The sequence below is a fragment of the Symphalangus syndactylus genome, chromosome 12 (genome assembly GCF_028878055.3).
Source record: "Symphalangus syndactylus isolate Jambi chromosome 12, NHGRI_mSymSyn1-v2.1_pri, whole genome shotgun sequence".
NCBI lineage: Eukaryota > Metazoa > Chordata > Mammalia > Primates > Hylobatidae > Symphalangus > Symphalangus syndactylus.
This window is the reverse complement of record NC_072441.2, coordinates 86161881-86182035: the sequence shown is the minus strand read 5'-3', so window position 1 is coordinate 86182035 and position 20155 is coordinate 86161881. Positions and strand designations below refer to the sequence as shown.

The 20155-nt window shown below is 40.1% G+C and overlaps 1 pseudogene; it reads right to left on the bottom strand.

Annotated features, from left to right (window-relative positions):
* Window positions 1-630: 630 nt before the first annotated feature.
* Window positions 631-988, bottom strand: LOC134734743 (small ribosomal subunit protein bS21m-like; annotated as a pseudogene).
* Window positions 989-20155: the final 19167 nt, after the last annotated feature.

Here is a 20155-nt window from a genome sequence, read left to right as displayed (position 1 = left end):
CTTAACCATTTAAGTATACAGTTCAGTTGCATTAAGCACATTCACCTCTTTGTGCAACCATGATCACCATCCATCATCCTTCTCCTGTTTTTTTTTTTTTTTTTTTTGATGGAGTCTCACTCTGTCACCTGAGCTAGAATGCAGTGGCATGGCCTTATCTTACTGCAACCTGTGCCTCCTGGGTTCAAGTGATTCTCCTGCCTCAGCCTCTGAAGTAGCTGGGACTACAGGTGCCTGCCACCATGCCTGGCTAATTTTTTTTTTTTTTTATTTTTAGTAGAGACGAGGTTTCACCATGTTGGCCAGGCTGGTCTCTCAAACTCCTGGCCTCAAGTGGTCTGCCCGCCTTAGTCTCCCAAAGTGCTGAGATTACAGGCATGAGCCACCATGCCCAGCCATCATCTCCTGAACTTTTTCATCTTCCCAAACTGAAACTCTGTGCCCATTAAACAATAACTCCTCATTGCCCCCTCCTCCAGCCCTGGCAAACACCATCCTACTCCCAGACTACTTTCAGACTCAGTTTCTTCTTTCACTTAATAAAAGAGAGGGTCCACATCTGACTAATAGGATTGTTTCTATATGTGGAGGCCTTCTTGCAAACATGTGATTGAGTTTATTGTAGAGAACGGTAATAGGAAATGGGATTGTAGAAAGAAAGGAGATGGAGACAAAATTGGATGAGGGTTTCATACTGGGTGTCCCATCCAAAGGCCTCAGCAGCCCTGCCACGGATCTACCCAATTCTTTCACATCAAGAAGTTGATCTTGTGAGCCATTTCCGTGTTATTGATCTGCTGGCACCTTTTATAGCTTTCACTCTGTCACTGGTGGCATGGCTTCTCATTATACCGTGAATGTTTAATGTCCTCAAGGAGCCCATCCATAGTGAGGATTCTGTTTAGGGTCCTGTATGCACCTTCCACATTTCCTTCCTGTACCATCACAGTCCTGGCAATTAATTTCAGATGTTTTGCCATGACCTTGGATTTAAGTCTCCACTCTGCAGAGCCTGGCATGCTCAGTACCTAGTCGACCCTGGCTATGGAGGATTTAAAGTTGCTTTGGAAATATGTGTGTTTGCCTGTTGGTGGGACTGTAAACTAGTTCAACCATTGTGGAAGATGGTGTGGCAATTCCACAAGGATCTAGAAGCAGAAATACCATTTGACCCAGTCACCCCATTACTGGGTATATATCCAAAGGATTATAAATCACGCTGCAATAAAGACACATGCAGCACTATTCACAATAGCAAAGACTTGGAACCAACCCAAATGTCCATCAATGTAGACTGGATTAAGAAAATGTGGCACATACACACCATGGAATACTATGCAACCATAAAAAGGATGAGTTCGTGTCCTTTGTAGTGACATCGATGAAGCTGGAAACCATAACTCTGAGCAAACTATCGCAAGGACAGAAAACCAAACACCACATGTTCTCACTCATAGGTGGGAACTGAACGATGAGAACCCTTGGACACAGGAAGGGAAACATCACACACCGGGGCCTGTCGTGGGATGGGGTAGGGGGGAGGGATAGCATTAGGAGATATACCTAATGTAAATGATGAGTTAATGGGTGCAGCACACCAATGTGACACATGTATACATATGTAACAAACCTGCACGTTGTGCACATGTACCCTAGAACTTAAAGTATAATTAAAAAAAAGAAATATGTGTTTGCTTTCTCCAATTGTAAAATATTTTAAGCAATTTTTGTTTTATTTATTCGCTAATAGGTTATATATTTACATGGTTCCAAATTTAAAATGTATAAAAGATCATGCACACCTATCCTTTAGTTTTTATCTTTTGGAAGCAACCTATCTTATCAATTGTTTAGGTAATGTTCCAGAGAAATTTTATACATAAACAGATAGCTAAGTACATATATGTTTGCTTCTCATTTTTGTACAAATGGCAGCACACTATACACATTTTACTGTATCTTGCTATCTTCAGTAAACAAGAAGTCTTAAAGATTATTCTCACAGTATATAAAAAATTTATTCACTTTTATAGCTGAATAATATCCCATCACAAGGATGTAACATAATTTATTTAAACTTTCCTCTTGATGGACATAAAGATTGTTTCTAATTGTTACCTATTTCAAATAATAATGCAGCTAATTAATTTGATTACATGCTGACTGGAATGTGAACCCCATTGAGAAAGAAGAGTTTTTGTCTGTGTTAATCACTAATGGATCCCCAGTGTCCACAGCAGTATCTTGTACATAGTAGCTGATCAATAATTATTTGTGGAATTAATCCACTATTTCATATATACATCCACATCTATCTATGCCTATATCTATATTTTGACCAACTGTATCTACCCATGTATCTATCCACCCTCCAGTATAGAACATACATCACACCAAGAAATTCTCTTATCCCTCTTTCTGTTCAGTACACATTTCTCACCCTGGAGCAACTTTTTTTCTGATTTTTAGTACTATCAATTAGTTTTGTTTGATGTTAGACATCATATAAATGGAATCATACAGTGTATTCTTTTTTGTTCTGCTTTGTTTCATTTGATAGAATGTTTGTGAAAATCATCCATGTTGTTGTATGTAACAGTAGTTTACCTTTTAAAATTGTTAAATATTTCACCACTATATGAATATATTGAAATTTACTTATCCTCCTGTTGATGAACATTTAGGTTGTTTCTAGTTTTTGGCTATGATGAGTTAGATCATTATATGCATTTTTGTACAAGTCTTTTTAGGACACATATTTTTATTTATCTGGAATAAACATTAGGAAGGGAATTGCCGGGTCACAGTGTAGGTGTATATTTAATTTTAGAAATACTGAAGAGTCCTTCAAAGTTACTGTCCCATTTTATACCATCACTAGCAATGTATGAAAGTTCCAGTTGCTCTACATCTTCATCAACATTTAGTGTTGTCAATCTTTTCAATTAGAGACATTCTGATGGATATGATGTATACTTCATTGTAACTTTAGTGCACATTTCCCTGATGATGAATGAGGTTAAGTACATTTTCACGTGCTTATTGAACATTCACACGTCTTCTTTTGTGAAGTGTCTGTTCAAAGGTTTTGCCACTGTTAACTGAATTGCTCATAATATTTTATCTTTGTTTTGTAGGAATTTTTTGTAATAGTCAAGGGACAAATATCTTTTTTCTATTCTGGCTACTCTTAAAAATTGTGTCCTTTAAAAGAAAAAAGTTAATTTTGATGAAGACCCATTTATCAAATTGCTTTAAATGAGTAAAGCTTTTTGTTTCCTCTCTAAGAAATCTCTGTTTCTCCTTAGGCCACCAAGACATTTTCCTATGTTTTCCTCTAGAAGCTTTATGGAACTGTGTTTTGTGCTGAAGTCTGTGATCTATCTCAATTGTTATTATTATTATTATTATTATTGTATTCAGAAAAAAATCCAAGATTCATGTGTTCCATACAGATATGCAGTTGACCTGGCACTATTTGCTGATAAGTCTTTCTTCTCCTGAGTGTATTGACTTGGCATCTGGGTTTAAGAAAAAATCAACTGGGGTGCAGTGGCTCATTCATGTAATCTCAGCACTTTGGGAGGCTGCAGCAGGCAGATTGCTTGAGCTCAGAAGTTTGAGACTAGCCTGGGCAACATGATGAAATCCTGTCTCTACCAACAATAAAAAAAATTAACCAGGCGTGGTGGCCTGTGCCTCTGGTCCTAGCTACACGGGAGGCTGAGGTTGGAGGATTCCTTGATCCCAGGAGGTGGAGGTTACAGTGAGCTGAGATCAGTGCCACTGCACTGCAGCTTGAGTGACAGAGTGAGACCCCATCTCAAAAATAAATTAACAAATAAATACATAAATATTTTAAAAAAGAAAAATATCAACTGATTGTTTATATGTGGTTTTATTTCCAAATTCTCTGTTGTGTTCCATTGATCTATTCGTACATCATTATGCCAATACCATACTGTCTTCATTACTGTAATAAGCCTTGAAATCAGAGTGTTGAAGACGTTTTATACATTTCTTATTTTCTTAAAATTATTTTGGATATTCTAAATTTTGCATTTAAATAAATTTTAGAATTAGCTATTCAGTATGTTCAAAAAAGCATACTGGAATTTCAGTATGGATTGCATTAAATCTATAGATCAATTTAGGGAGAATAGATTCGTAACATTTTTGAATATGCCTATCTAGAAATAAGGTATAACTCCCCATTTATTTAGGTTTTAAATTTCTCTCAGTGATGCTTTGACATTGTCAGTGCAGCAGTTTTGTACATATTTCATTAGATCATTTCCTAGGTACTTAATATATGTTGATGCTATTGTAAATGGTGTTGTTTTGAAATGTTATTTTCCATTTCTTTGCTCCTAACCTATTAAAAGGAAATTGACTTGGTATTTTGCCCTCAAATCCTCCAATTTTGATAAGTTATTATTTCTGATAGGTTTTTTTGGTAAATGCCATATATTTTCTATGAACATAACTAAGTTGTCTTCAAATAATAGCAGTTTTACCTCTTTATTTTTCCAATTTTTATGACTTTTATAATTTTTGTCTTTTCACATTGCACTGGCAAGGGCATATAACACAATGTAGAATACAGGCAGTGAGAATAGAATTTATTGATTCTTTCCTAATCTTAGTGTGATAAGTAAAGGTTCTTCATCATTGTCCTTTATCAACTTAAAAAATTTCTTTCATTTTTAGTTTATTGAGAGTTTTTTGTTTTATTTTGTTTTAAATCATGAATAAAGGCTGAATAAAGCTATTAAGATGATTCAACCCTCTAGGCCTTGCTCTTCTAGAGTTTGTTGGAATAAAGAATGCTTAATTTGTGTTCCATGAACACATATAGGTTACCCATGTGAGAGAGCTAACTCTTGGAAAGAAGTGAACATACCTTAGCAGAAAGAAGTTGCATGAGTTTTGCTTGTTTAATATACCAGTTACACTATTTGTCAATGTTCAAGAAGGAAAACTGGGGTCCAAAGAGATTATCTAACTTGTTCAAGGTCGCACAGTAAAGCAGTATGTCAATATAATAGTTATTAACACTTGATATAATGTCCTTATAGAAAGCAGTGCAAAAAGAAGACTGTAATACACACAGAGAAGATAGTCAAAAGTGGATATTGGTGATCGTGATTCCAGAAATCTACACCAATGCTCCCTGATCCAGTGCCCATAGCCTCCATATCAAAATCTTCTCATTACACTGGGAAGTTAATGAAGAGCTGGGAAGACTCACTTACAGATTTGTGTTATGTCACAAGGTGTGGGTGAAAGATACCACAATGAGCTAGAAAGAATCAGGATCCAGGGTTCCAGAGGCAACTCTGACACTACCCCACTGTGTGACCCCTGCCAAGTCATTGCATCTTTCTTGCCCTCAGTTTCCTTTTGAAGAGAAAGGAACTGAATTAGATTGAGTCCTTGCTGAATGATTCACAGACTAGAAGCTGCCATCAGGCTCCCTTCAAAGCAGGGAAGGATAGTCATGAATGAACTGTGAGGAAGGCTCTTTGCCTCAAAAATCTCTCCTACATTTTCTCTCTCTCCTCTTCTACCCCACATCGTCCCCAGTATCAACAACATTTTCCTTCATTCAAGTCTGAACCTGGTCATTCATCTTACAGAAGGAAAACTCCTGGGCTAGTTGATTTCTAAGTTTCCCTCCTACTCCAACACTGAATATGTGGAAGGATCTTTCCTTTATACCCTGACCTTCTGTCATCTAGTTAAGGTCTATTAATCATTTCAGTAAGTTTCACTTATTTTAGAGTAATAAAGTTGCCTTCATCATGGGGATATTGTACAAATGGGGCAAAAGGACTGCCCTGTTGCTAACAGCTGATATAAAAACATACACACTATCTCCCCCTTGCATCTGAAATTCAAGTCATTATGCCCTAATGGGATGAGACTGCTTAGTTTCTTTGGGCAGAAATTTCCCAAAGATTTCTCTAGTAGTCAGTTGCTTTGTTTAATTGCAGGAAGATGCGAATCTCACTGCTATTCTCAGCTACCAAATTGAGAAGACAGTGTTCACTGTTTGCTTGCCCTCTGGCATTCAGATCAGACATCTGCAGGTATGGCAAAGATAGAGAAACTTCTGAGAGTGAATCAGGCTTACACTGTTTCTTGCAGAGTCCCCACTACTAGATTCAACCTGGAAAAACAGTGTGCAGCCAGGTTTGTCTCCAGAGCTCCATTGTTAAGACTCTTCAATAAGATATGTTGAAGTTCTGACCCGCAATACCTGTGAATGCGACTTAATTTGGAAACAGTCTTTGCAAAGGAAATCAAGTTAAGGTCAGTTTATTAGAGTAGACTCTAATTCAATATGACTGATGTCCTTATGAAAACAGAAAACTTGACACAAATGATAGAGATAATGCTATATGAAAGTGGAGGCAGAGATTAGAATCATGCATCTACAAACCAAGAAACTTCTGTGGCTGCAAGATGCTGGAAGAGGCAAGAAAGGATCCTCCTTTAGAGGCTTCAGAGAGAACATGGCCTTACCAACACCTTGATCTCATTTTTGTTTTTTTCTTCCAAATTATATTTTAGGTTCAAGGGGTACATGTGCAGGTTTCTTATGTAGGTAAGTTGTGTGTCACCAGGGGTTTGGTGTACAAATTATTTCATTGCCCAAGTAATAAGCATAGTACTCAAAAATATTTTTTCAATCCCCACCCTCCTTCCACTTTCCATCCTTGAATAGGCCCCAGTGTCTATTGTTCCCTTCTTTGTGTCCATGTGTACTCAATGCTTAGCTCCCACTTATAAGTGAGAACATGTGGCATTGGGGTGGTTTTCTGTTCCTGTGTTCATTCACTTAGGTTAATAGCCTCCAGTTCCATCCATGTTGCTGCAAAGGACATGATCTCATTCTTTTTTATGGCTGCATAGTATTCCATGGTATATATGGGCCACATTTTCTTTCTCCAGTCTACCATTTATGGGCATTTAGGTTAATTCTATGTGTTTGCTACTGTGAATAGTGCTGTGATGAACAGTTGCCCTTATTTGTCTTTATGGTAGAACAATTTCTATTCCTTTGAGTATATACCCAGTAATGGGACTGCTGAGTTGAATGACAGCTCTGTTTTATGTTTTTTGAGAAATCTCCAAACCACAGTTTGGAAATGTAAATTGGCTGAACTATTATAATTTATATTCCCACCAGCAGTGTATAAGCGTTGCCTTTTCTCTACAACCTTACCAGCATCTGTTGTTTTTTGATTTTTTTATAATATCCATTCTGACTGACATGAAATGGTATCTCATTGTGGTTTTGATTTGCATTTCTCTAATGATTAGTAATATTGAATTTTTTATATGCTTTTTGGCTGCATGTATGTCTTCTTTTCAAAAGTGTTTGTTCATATCTTTTGCTCATTTTTAATGGGATTGTCTTTTGCTTGTTGATTTGTTTAAGGTCCTTATAGATTGTGGATATTAGACATTGTTGGAGACATAGTTTGCAAATATTTTCTCCCATTCTACAGGTTGTCTGTTTACTTTGTTGATAGTTTCTTTTGCTGCGCAGCAGTGCTTTAGTTTAATTAGGTTCCATTTGCCGATTTTTGTTTATGTTGCAATTGCTTTTGGCATCTTTGTCATGAAATCTTTGCCAGGGCCTATGTCTAGAATGGTATTTCCTATGTTATCTTCTAGGGATTTTATAGTTTTAGGTTTTACATTTAAGTCTTTAACCCATCTTGAGTTGATTTTTGCTGTGCAGAAGCTCTTTAGTTTAATTAGGTCACACTTGCCAACTTTTGTTTTTGTTGGAATTGTTTTTAGGGACTTAGCCAAAAATTCTTTGCCAAGGAGGAGGGTATTTCCTATGTTTTCCTCTATGATTTTTATAGTTTGGAGTCCTAAATTTAAATCTTTAATCCATCTTGAGTTAACCTTTGTAGATGATGAAAAGAAGGTCTTTTGCATATGGCTAGCCAGTTATCCCAACAATATTTATTGAATAGAATAGTCCTTTTGCCATTTCTTGTTATTGTTTACTTTGTCGAAGATCAGATCGCTATAGGTGTGTGGCTTTATTTCTGGGTTCTCTAATGTGTTCCATTGGTCTTTGTGTCTGTTTTTGTATCATTATTATCTGTTTAGGTTACTGTAGCCTTGTAGTATAGTTGGAAGTTGGGTAGCATGATGCTTCTGGCTGGTTCTTTTTGCTTAGGATTGCTTTGGCTATTTTGGTTCTTTTCTGATTCCACATGAATTTTAGAATAATTTTTTTTAAGTCTGTGAAAAACATTGCCAAAACAATGTACAGATTCAATGCTATTCCTATCAAACACCTTGAGTTTGGACTTCTAGCTTCCAGAACTGTGAGACAATAAATTTGTGGATTTGTGTGTGTGTGTGTGTGTGTCTTTTTAAGAGATGGCATCTTGCTCTGTCAGTTAGGCTGTAGTGAAGTGGTAGGATTACAGTGCACCGCAGCCTTGAATTCCTAGGCTCAAGCAATCCTCCAGCTTCAGACTCCTGAGTAGGTGGGATTATAGGCACCCGTTACCCAACCTAGCTCAAATTTCTGCTGTTTGAAGCCACCAGTTCATGGTAATTTGTTATAGCAGCCCTCAGAAACTAATACACCTATCTCCTCATCTGCACCTCTTCTCTTACTCAGACATCCTTTCCTCTCTAATCCCTTTTTCAAGAAGATCTTTTCTGACTTCAAAGCCTCAGAAAAGAATGGGAACTGAAACTCATTTACACTGAGTACATTAAGGTACATATAATCTAAAAAGAGCATGAAATGTTGGCCCTCATAGGCCCTTGACCTAGGGGGTGGGAAGCTACACTTTTACACTAAAGGAACTGCTGGAGCAGTGGATGCAGTACTAGCTTGGGGTCAGTAGACCTCTCTTGGCTTCCCAGTTTTTCCACCTGCCAAAGCAACATAATCTCATGGACCCCTTCTGGATTTGACATTTGTCGGTTCTTTGAGTCTATAAATGTAGCCCCAACAGTGGAGTCTCTGATTTTCCTTTGATGGAAGGAACGATACTGCTGTATATAGTGCCTTCTGGTTCTACTAAAATCATTTCAGTGATTCTCTGTTTTTCTTTGTTGCTCCCCACTCAAGCCCTCACAGGTTCTCTCCAGACTATTATTAATATTTGCTAAGGATGTTATTCCTCTTGGCCCACCACTCACAGCCAGCCAGAGTTATCTTCTGGTTTTATTTATACCATTTCCCTGTTTAAGCCAGTCTGTCATTCCCAAATGGTGACACATCAGTGACCACACTTCTTACCCAAGGACTCAATGGTACTTATAACGAAGTTTCTTTGTCTCTCCAGACTCCTTTCCCACCACATCCTTTTACACACCCCACACTTGAGTCATGGGGCTCACCTCCTCATTTTATAAGCATATTTAGGCTTCTGCCCTTGTATGATACTGATAAGGCTCTCTTTAATATGAAATACCCTGCCATCATGTTCCTCTATTGCTACTCTACTTAACTTTCAAAGACAACCTCCTAATTGGATTTAATTTCACTTTACTCTTCTTGAACACATTTTATCTGTATTTCAACTTTTTTTATTACAATCTACTATTTATGAATCAGTCTCACCCACTAGCTGCAACCTCCTTGACAGCAGATAATGTATTGTATTCATCTTTATTCCTTCATAGTACCTACTATAGTGTCTGGTACATGACATAGGTTATGCACTGAATATGCTAAAGGCAATCATCTTTTTTATGTAGCCAGATAAAATGTTCTCATTGACCCTGAAAACTTCTATTTGATTTCATGCTTAGCTACAGTTTGCCAACAAAAAAGCAGAATAAAGCTAAGCAAGTCATAGAGAAGTTATAAAGCTTACATATTTACAGATCTCACTATCCTTCGTACCTATCCTATACTTCTTGACTTCTCGCTGAATTAGAAAATGACAGTCCTGGCCGGGCGCGGTGGCTCATGCTTGTAATCCCAGCACTTTGGGAGGCCGAGGCGGGCGGATCATGAGGTCAGGAGATCGAGACCACGGTGAAACCCCGTCTCTACTGAAAATACAAAAAAAAATTAGCCGGGCGTGGTGGCGGGTGCCTGTAGTCCCAGCTACTCGGAGAGGCTGAGGCAGGAGAATGGCGTGAACCCGGGAGGCGGAGCTTGCAGTGAGCCGAGATTGCGCCACTGCACTCCAGCCTGGGCGACAGAGCGAGACTCCATCTCAAAAAAAAAAAAAGAAAATGACAGTCCTGCTCCATCTTCTCTTTATCATGAGTCTGTGCTCATGAAGTTCCCTTGTGACTATGCAGTTAGATGACATCAAAGATAATAGTAGAAAAACTGTGAAAAGAAATACTGTCTATGTGCTTATTTTTGAGAGAACCTAGAAAGATGGGATTTGTGGGAACTGTATCTAATGCAAAGCTAGTTTGGGGCAGGAGAGAGAACTCAAAGAAATTTGGAGCTGTGGGACACAAAGAAGAAATGATACACGGAGGAATTCTGGATTTGGGAAGGAACCTAGGCCTTCTAGTAGACGAGCTCATATTAGCACCCTTAATGCATACTCTCCTTACTCTGCAGCCTCAGGAAGGCCTAGTCCAGACCAGGTGGTCCTGCAGGATCATTGTTGAAGTGTTGCAATCTATTCACTAAAGATACAATAGTACGGTCTTATCCAGTGCGGACCTAGACAGGCAACCCCATTCCTTTTGCTGGCCAAGCTGACCTCAGTTTCGAGTGCAAAGAGCAGGACAAGTCAGGACCATATGCTGGCCTGAGCTGAAAGATAGGCGTGGACTGAAAAGCAGTGATTTTCAAAACTGTTTGCATGTGTTGCATGCTCTGAGAAGCTTTTCAATCTCCACACATTTCCTTTTGGTCCCTGCTCTATTTTCCCCACTTTCATGACATAAAAGCAAATGGTCCCATTATCTTGTAAACACAAAATAGCTAATTTTTCTCAGAAGTTTCAGTGTCTATGCCTTCCCACTTGAAAACTCTTACTTATCTCTAAGACATACTGTAAGAGCAGAGTAGGGAGGAGGTGTGGTGAGGAAGATGCTCACCTTTCCTTGCCTCACCTTCTCTTACAGCCACCTCAACCTCAGGCCTGGATTGGGCTTCAAGTCTGGAGAATGTATATCTTCCTTAGTAGATTTCTAACTGTGTGCCAGTCTGGGGCATATCCTGCCTCTCACAGTCCTACCTAGGGAGGTAGTGGTCTGGCTGGGCTCCATGGCCTTGCCACATCCATCGTGGCATCTGTAAAGCAGCAGGTGCAAGGGAGGCTTCTAGATAAATGGGCCTGAGGGAGGGCACATCAAAAATTCAGGACTTCCAGGGCTGCAGCAGGTGCCCAGAAATGATGAGAAGACCCTGGCAGAGGCCTGGGGCTTGGATGAAAAGGCTGCAGATTATGAAAAATAGATAGTAATAATTCAAAAGATTTGGTGACTATCACAAAAATGGGCAGTAGGTGCCAGCAAAATACCTCAGAAAGGCTGGAAAGAATTAGTCACACCTCAGCAGACAGCAGTCCAGGGTGTCCCAAAATGAGCGCTACCCAAGCACCAAAGAGACCAACGAGAAAACTCACTGCTCATAGGTCTGGCTCCGTTACCTTCAGGAGAATAAGTGCCTTCTATGCCTCCTCCCCTACTCCCAGCCCGTGCCTCCCTCCTCTACTTCTATCTGCCATCTTCAGAAGGAAAACAAAGGAGTCTTCTTGTGAAAGGAACAAAACAACTATTTGGGGAGTTTAAATTTGGAATTCACTGACTATGTATCCAAAAGAGGTTGAATTAGGAAAGAAGAAACCACTTAAAATTAGCCAAGTCTGAGATATATTTACTTAGCATAGATTTTTAAATATATGAATTTAATTGGCATACATTTTCTTATGACATCAGCAGGGGCGAGAACTCAAAAATAAGATGTGGTTGGCTATAGATGAAAATGAAAGTTTAATTTTTTTGCACATCTGCACTGCAGTATGTAAGTTTTTACTCTCTCTTTCACATATGTCTGACCTTAAGACTATCTTTGTATTATATCCCATATCAGACCATAGATGTTTACAAAACAAATGTTTATTAGCCTAGAGTTTTCATCTTGAACAAGAGTCACGTTATCACACCATGTCCTTTGCTCCTCTGTAACCTGGATGGTGGCTGTTCCCATGCAGCCCAGCTTGATGGAGCACTCATCTCTTTTTCTCATTCCTGAAAGAAGCTTCCTCCCCACAGAGCATTACTAACTAAACAGGCAAAGTTCAGTCTATTACATTATTTGGTAGGGTGCAAACACAAAGTAATTTCATTATCAGCCAATAACTTACCTGTTAACTTACTTTGTTGAGTCTTTTTAAATTTTCCACTACCAGAGGAAATCTCAAGCAAACTTGGTAAGATTTCCAATCACTTTCAGGTATTAATTAAGTAGTTCCTCTTCAGATAGGAATGAAAGGAAGAAAGAGAGACAGAAAGAGAGAGAGAGAAGGAGGGAGGCAGGAAGAGAAAGAGAAAGCAAGCAAGCAAAAAACAAATCTGGTTCTTTTTATAGGGTGACTTCCTCATATGACAGCCTCTTTTTTGCCTCTCTCTCAGCACAGGGCTGAGTGACTTCTGCTTGGAAGCCTGCAGCAGAGAAAGAGGAGATCCTGTTAGTTTTCTCTCTCTTTTTGCTTCACTTCCTTCCCAACCCATTAGCTGCTATTTTGGGTCCCTAAAGAAGGAGCGGGGGCAGGACAAGAAGGTTAACAATGAAGGATAAAGTATTTCTTAAGAAGGCAGCTATAGTGGGGCTGGTGTCCATTAGTGAGTGCCCTGTCACGTGCTGCCTCTCTAGCAACCCCTCTGTGGCTTCTTCAGAGACTCATCCACCTGCTGTTCCCTGATGCTATGATGCCTCTGGCCAGCTACTTATAATGCCCCTACTGCTGCTGGACCTTCCTCACACAGTTCCTCTTGAGGGGTCTCCTCACTATCCCAGCCATGCTCTGTGTAGCGTCACCTTCAAGAAGATCCAGTCTGGTCCACATAAGATCCTAGAAAACATGCTTCTTTCCTGTGTGAAATTTGACCAGCCTGGGCAGCATGGCGAAACTTCATCTCTACAAAAAAATAAAAATAAAAATACAGAAAAATTAGCCAGTTGCGGTGGCATTCACCTGTGGTCCCAGCTACTCAGGAGGCTGAGGTAGGAGACTCACTTGAGCCTGGGAGATCAAGCCTGCAGTGAGCTGTGATCGCACCACTGCACTCCAACCTGGGTGACAGAGACAGACACAGTTTCAAATAAATAAATAAATAAATAAATAAATAAATAAATAAATAAATTTATTTGAGTGCACAGGAGATTCATGACACAGCTCCAGCCAGCTGCTCACCTTCAGATGCTTACAGATATGAGCCAGCTACCAGACCAGGTCCCTCTAAACTTCAGTGAACCTGAGCAGAAATTTCTTACAGATTTTCCAAGTCCCTCTCTTGGTTCATTTAGGGGAAGGTAGAAGAAAGTACACAGTGCACTAAAAACTTTATTTAAGAAAATTCCTTGTTATTACATATTTCTTATTAATGAATGAGTTCTTGGCATTGTCTAATAAAGCCCAGATGGGCAAGATAGACTAATGATGGCAGTGACCAGTTTTATAAAATTTGAACATGTCCTGAACAAATGATCTAGCACTTATTTTTCCAGGCCTTGGGGCTTCTGCCAGAATTGAGACCATTATTTATAATGGTTAATTTTTAATATTATAATTAATTATTATTATTTTTTAAATTATACTTTAAGTTCTAGGGTACATGTGCACAAGGTGCAGGTTTGTTACATATGTATACATGCGCCATGTTGGTGTGCTGCACCCATTAACTCGTCATTTAGCATTAGGTATATCTCCTAATGCCATCCCTCCCCCCTCCCCCCATCCCACAACAGGCCCCAGAGTGTGGTGTTCCCCTTCCTGTGTCCAAGTGTTCTCATTGTTCAATTCCCACCTATGAGTGAGAACATGCGGCGTTTGGTTTTTTGTCCTTGCGATAGTTTGCTGAGAATGATGGTTTCCAGCTTCATCCATGTCCCTACAAAGGACACGAACTCTTCATTTTTTATGGCTGCATAGTATTCCATGGTGTGTATGTGCCACATTTTCTTAATCCAGTCTATCATTGATGGACGTTTGGGTTGGTTCCAAGTCTTTGCTATTGTGAATAGTGCTGCAATAAACATACATGTGCATGTGTCTTTATAGCAGCATGATTTATAATCCTTTGGGTATATACCCAGTAATGGGATGACTGGGTCAAATGGTATTTCTAGTTCTAGAACCCTGAGGAATCGCCACACCGACTTCCACAATGATTGAACTAGTTTACAGTCCCACCAACAGTGTAAAAGTGTTCCTATTTCTCCACATCCTCTCTAGCACCTGTTGTTTCCTGAGTTTTTAATGATCACCATTCTAACTGGTGTGAGATGGTATCTCACTGTGGTTTTGATTTGCATTTCTCTGATGGCCAGTGATGACGAGCATTTTTTCATGTGTCTGTTGGCTGCATAAATGTCTTCTTTTGAGAAGTGTCTATAATTAATTATTAAGTATGGATTGATTAGAATATTTACTAACCAAATATTAAGAATAGATACTGTACTAATAGTTACAAGAATACAATAGGGACTATGAGTAAATAATTATCCCAAGTTTCTTTTTTCTTTTTTTTTTTTTTGAGATGAAGTCTCACTCTGTTGCCCAGGCTGGAGTGCAGTGGCGCCATCTCCGTTCACTGCAGCCTCTGCCTCCCGGGTTCAATCAATTCTCCTGCCTCTGCCTCCTGAGTAGCTGGGACTACAGGCACGTGCCGCCACACCCAGCTAATTTTTGTATTTTTAGTAGTGACATGGTTTCACCATGTTGGCTAGAATAGTCTTGATCTCCTGACCTTGTGATATGCCCACCTCGGCCTCCCAAAGTGTTGGGATTACAGGCGTGAGCCACCGCGCCCATCCCATCCCAAGTTTCTTACATTTATATTGTAGCATTCAAAAGTACTGCCTTTTAATATGGTGCTTGTGTGTTAAAGACTATGTTTAAACCAACTCTAATTCTTGTCCTCCTCTTTTCCAAGCCTAGGACATTGCTTGGTTCACAAGAGATAATCACTAAATATTTGTGGTTAAATTAGTACTATTCAATAAAAATTGTATTACCAACTTTGAAAGCACTGAAATAAGGGGTGACAGAGGATAGCCCCAGTCTGCTCTTCATTTCCCCCCTCCTCCTAAATGCATTTAGCCATCTCCTGTAACATTATTATCTCTTTATTCCATTTCCAACCTGTTTTCAAGAATAGGTGATGAACACCAGTTAATAAAAGAGGAGTGAGGAGCTGAAAATAGGAAACCACACCCTCTCCCTGTCCCCGAGATCACATGTGACAGAAATGATGTGGACACACAGAGAGGATTGGCAGACCCTCAAGAAGAGAAATTGGTGTAGGGGGTCTGGGTAGAACAGATGGTTCTCTCAATCACACAGATTAAGGAAAATCATCATCTCCTTGGTAAGGAAGGATTGGAATTTCACAGTACAATATTCTCAAGGCTAAGTAGGGAGTGCTCATGAGAAAACTGTTCATGTGACTCCTTATGAAACTCAAATTTTGCGCTGGTGTAATGTTTTCCATGCAGGGGCAGCAAAGTGCAGTGATGTCTAGTAACCCTCATGATACTTCCCATGCCAGGCCAGCTCATAGGACAGCTTCTCTTTCCTCTTCCTTCACAGGTCCTGTACCGAACTATTTATTCTGACATTATGAGAATGTGGGCTTTCAACATGAATATGTGTCCAGTGACCCTACTTTGGGGCACAATGGTGCCTGGGCAAAGCTAATTAGCCTTTGGAAGTGAGCTAGCCTCTTTGCAGGGTGCTTCCAGAGTGCTTCTGAGGTGTGACCCTGTAAGTTATTTGCTTTCCTGTCACTTATGATTTCCCATTTAAAAGAGGAACATGAATGTGGATTAAGCAAGATTAAATTAATTAAACATTCAGTTTTTAAAAGGAAGAAATGAAAACTGATCATCCTAGCCAAAAAAAAAAAAAAAAAAGTATAGATCTAGTTAACAAAGCTACCAAGAAAGGACCCAGCTATCTTGTACAGGGTCCCACAGCTAGTAAGTTACTGAGTGGGAATTGGAAGCCAAGTCTGCCTGCGTCCAGAACCCATGGTCATAGCCTCTGCACTGTAATGCTGTTTTATTTTTTGAAAAAAAAAAAAAAAAAAATTATACCTTAAGTTTTAGGGTACATGTGCACAACGTTCAGGTTAGTTACATATGTATACATGTGCCATGTTGGTGTGCTGTACCCATTAACTCATCATTTAATATTAGGTATATCTCCTAATGTTATCCCTCCCCCTTTCCCCCACCCCACAACAGGCCCTGGTGTGTGATGTTCCCCTTCCTGTGTCCATGTGTTCTCATTGTTCAATTCCCACCTGTGAGTGAGAACATGCGGTGTTTGGTTTTTTGTCCTTGCGATAGTTTGCTGAGAATGATGGTCTCCAGCTTCATCCATGTCCCTGAAAATGCTGCTTTTTACAGATGGTTCCAGGAAAGTCCAGAAAAGCAAAGGTAGAAGTTCCAGGGCAGAGCACACCAGGGATACAAGGACAGCTAGGGCTGATTTTGCTGCTAGCAGGATGTGGGCAGCCAGTCCGGGTTCAGCCCGGGCACCCTAGACAGGGAGGCTTGCTGAGTTTCCTCCCCGTGGACTCCAGTATTTGGGCTGCCATCATCTGTTCTCTGTCCTCTTGGATCCATCATTGCAGATACCTGGAGAATTAAAAACCATTGCAATTTTGTCATGACCCTGAGGGAGGCCACAGCCCAGGTGTCCTGTCTGCCCTGCAGCATCCACAAGGGCCCAGGCTGACAGGGTTGGTGCTGGAGTTTTAAGTCCTAAGTCCTTAGGACCTCTTTTCTGTGAGTGATTGGATTTTTCTTTGCCATAAACAATCCTAAGATTGGTGATATAAAAAAAGTATTAATAATAACCAACCATAAGTAATGGATCTATTAACAGGAGATGTGACTCAACATCTACAGTTATAGAGAGCTTATGGTCTCTGGGGCAACCTATTCTGTCTTTTTTTTCTCATGATGGGTTTAAATTTTTTTTTCATACAGTCGTTCCTTATTATACATGGATACTCAGTTCTTGCATATGTGAAAAATGTGCCCTCTGTATTTGGTTGAAAAATAATCTGCATATTAGTGGATGGATCTGTCAAGTTCACACCTGTGTCAACTGTAGTTTCCATACGTACATGGTGTTTTCTCCTCGGAAATCTCACAAAACAATTTTATTTTAAATGCCTGAAGACAGTGCTCATGTTCCCTGAACCCCAAGTCCTGAGTTTATTTCCCATATGACATAATGTTGAGCTTCTCCTCCATCTTGGTCACCGTTGGGGAGGGAGAAGGGACACAGTGAGAGCAACAGAAGGGAATCAAAGCGATTATTTAGAGGTGTTTGCAGATGTACACAAGAAAGAGCAACCAAACCCATCAGAACCCTGTGTTCTAGATCAATTGCTTATAAAACATCGGCCTGGGACAGGCCCAGTCATTCTGTAACTGTCTCAGAATGTCAGTCCCAGCCACCAGAAGACACAATGTGGACAAGGAATAAAGCCAAGAGATGGCATTTCTGGTGAGTCTAAAGGCTCAGTGATGTTCTGTCTCACAATACAATCATTCATACATTCATTTGTTGAGTCAGCAATCACTTATTGCATGCTAAGCACTAGATGTATAAGGGGGAGCAATTTGGATGGTTTTCTACTCTCACAGAGCCATAATTGACATACTCAACTATTTACCCAAGGGGTTTCACCTTGATTCCAAACCAGCAGGACACGAAGCTTGCCCTTCCTGAGAGGGCCCTCAGAGTGTCTTCTAGCTTTTGTTGTGTGTCATGTATTGACGTTCTCCAGGCAGGTATCTACTTCCGCACAGCTTTGGGCTTCCCCAACCTGTGCCTCCCATTCCACCTCCCTCTTCTTGGCAGTCCTCTTCTTGATAACCTCTTCTCAATTCCCTAAACCCTCAGCTTCTGAAACTTCTTCCTTCACTCTCTTCTCATACCCTGGTTTGTGCCTAGTCATTGCCCAGAACAGCTTCTCTGACTCAAGCACTTCTCTCCAAATCTCTGAACAACTTCCTATACCTTGAACTTTCTAACACTCTCCTTTTCCCCAGCACCTCCTCACTGAGGTTCCCTTTCCCAGAACTTATTTCTGTTTTCACTTTTCATCAGCCCATGTCCTGATCTTCTCTAAGCCTCATACACCAGTTGGGCGGGCCCCTCAGCTTGAACTCTGGCTTTATGGGCCTCTCACACCAGCCTTCTGTCTGTAGCCTGAGAAGATCCCACAACTGGGCACGTGGATGCTGCTTACAAATGCAAGTTTTTCTACCCAGTGCTGAAAACAGATAGTTTACTTATCTTTTTTCAGACTCGCTTTCCTTTTAGTGATTATTTCAGACCTTTACCACTTTTTAGAAGCTGCCAGCCAATACAGCCTCCTTGCTCACGTTAAGTAACTTTTATCCTCCAAACATAGTAGGTTTCAGGTAAGTTCTTCTACCTCCTATTGAAGTCCTCCTCTGCTCTCTCTGATGCAGTGGTCTCTTAATGGGTCTTAATGACCGATTACTGGTCTTCTCCATCCCAATTCCTCCTCAGTGCTACAGCCAAAATACACACCTTAAATGTGTAACACCCTTCGGTGGCTTCTTGTGTCCTGTGAGATAGTGTCCTTCCTGGCTAAAAAGCTTCCTTTTCCTTCCTTCATGTTCTCACGCCTGTTCATAAAATACTATATTGGGGGGGGGGGGAAGTTTTCTTTTTCTTTTCTCTTCTTCTTTCACTCAATTTTCCACATGGAATGGGGAAAATATATTTCTGAATCATGAAGCCTCTGTTTGCTAATGGGTTTGTCTGCCTTCAAGCCACACAAAGTCTTTTCTTTTCCAAGGGCAAACTCAGTTGTGCACATCTGGCTCCTGAAGAATGGAGGTAAAAGCATAGAGCCTTAGATCCCAGTGGCAGTCTAATGTAGCTTCATCAACAGTAAAGATGATATTTTGAACCTTTTCTGAATTCTGTACCTATTACTGTATCACTTCAGAATCTAGAGAGGGAAGGATGTGAATAGTTAGCATTTACAAACCCATTCATGATAGACCCTCCATTATCTGGTTCTTGTTGCTACTTGCATATCATCTAGTATCTTTACCTTTCAACATCAATAACCCCTGGCCCCTGATCACTAAGCAGGCTGTAATCCAGTCATTCCAAACTACCTGTGGTGCCTTAAATAAGTAATACTGTTTCACTTGTCTGCATATGCATAGCAAAATCTTTTCCTATTCTGATTCTCCACTTAACTCATTCTAAACCCCTGCTCAAGTATCATCATTGCTGTGAAGTCTTCTCTGATTAGCTCCAAACATAGTAACCATATCCTCCAAAGTTTCATTTCTTTTTTTTATTTTACAGATGGGATCTCACTCTGTCACTCAGGCTGAGGTGCAGTGGCCTGATCACAGCTTACTGCAGCCTCAAACTCCTGGGCTCAAGCAATCCTCCCACTTCGGCCTCCTAAAGTGCTGGGATTACAGATATGAGCCACCTTGCCTGGCCTCCAAAGTTTCTTATACTTTTCTCTCTTAACAGCGGTTTCCACATGTTATTGCAATTACTAGACCGTATACTTTTATAGTGCAAAACTATCACGTGTTCCTTCATGTACTGCCTCCACCCATCACATTGCCTGACATTCATGAGTGCTAAAAACTTTTCATTGAATACAATATTAAGTAAATGAAGAAATGCAGGATTAAAAATGAATGCCTACAATGAACCAAGCTTTCTGCTCAGTCACCTGAATATTATAAAGAAGCAAAAATTATCACTGTAGAGCAACAATTACCCTGCTTGGAATGCAGGGATTATGTCAGCATACAAAATTGATTGCTTGATCAATCTGGAGTAGAATAGCTCATGAATACAGCAAAGCAGAGGGGCCTGAGAGGGTCTTACTGCTTCATCTCTGTCCATCATGTCTTAGACCTACAGACAACTTGAGT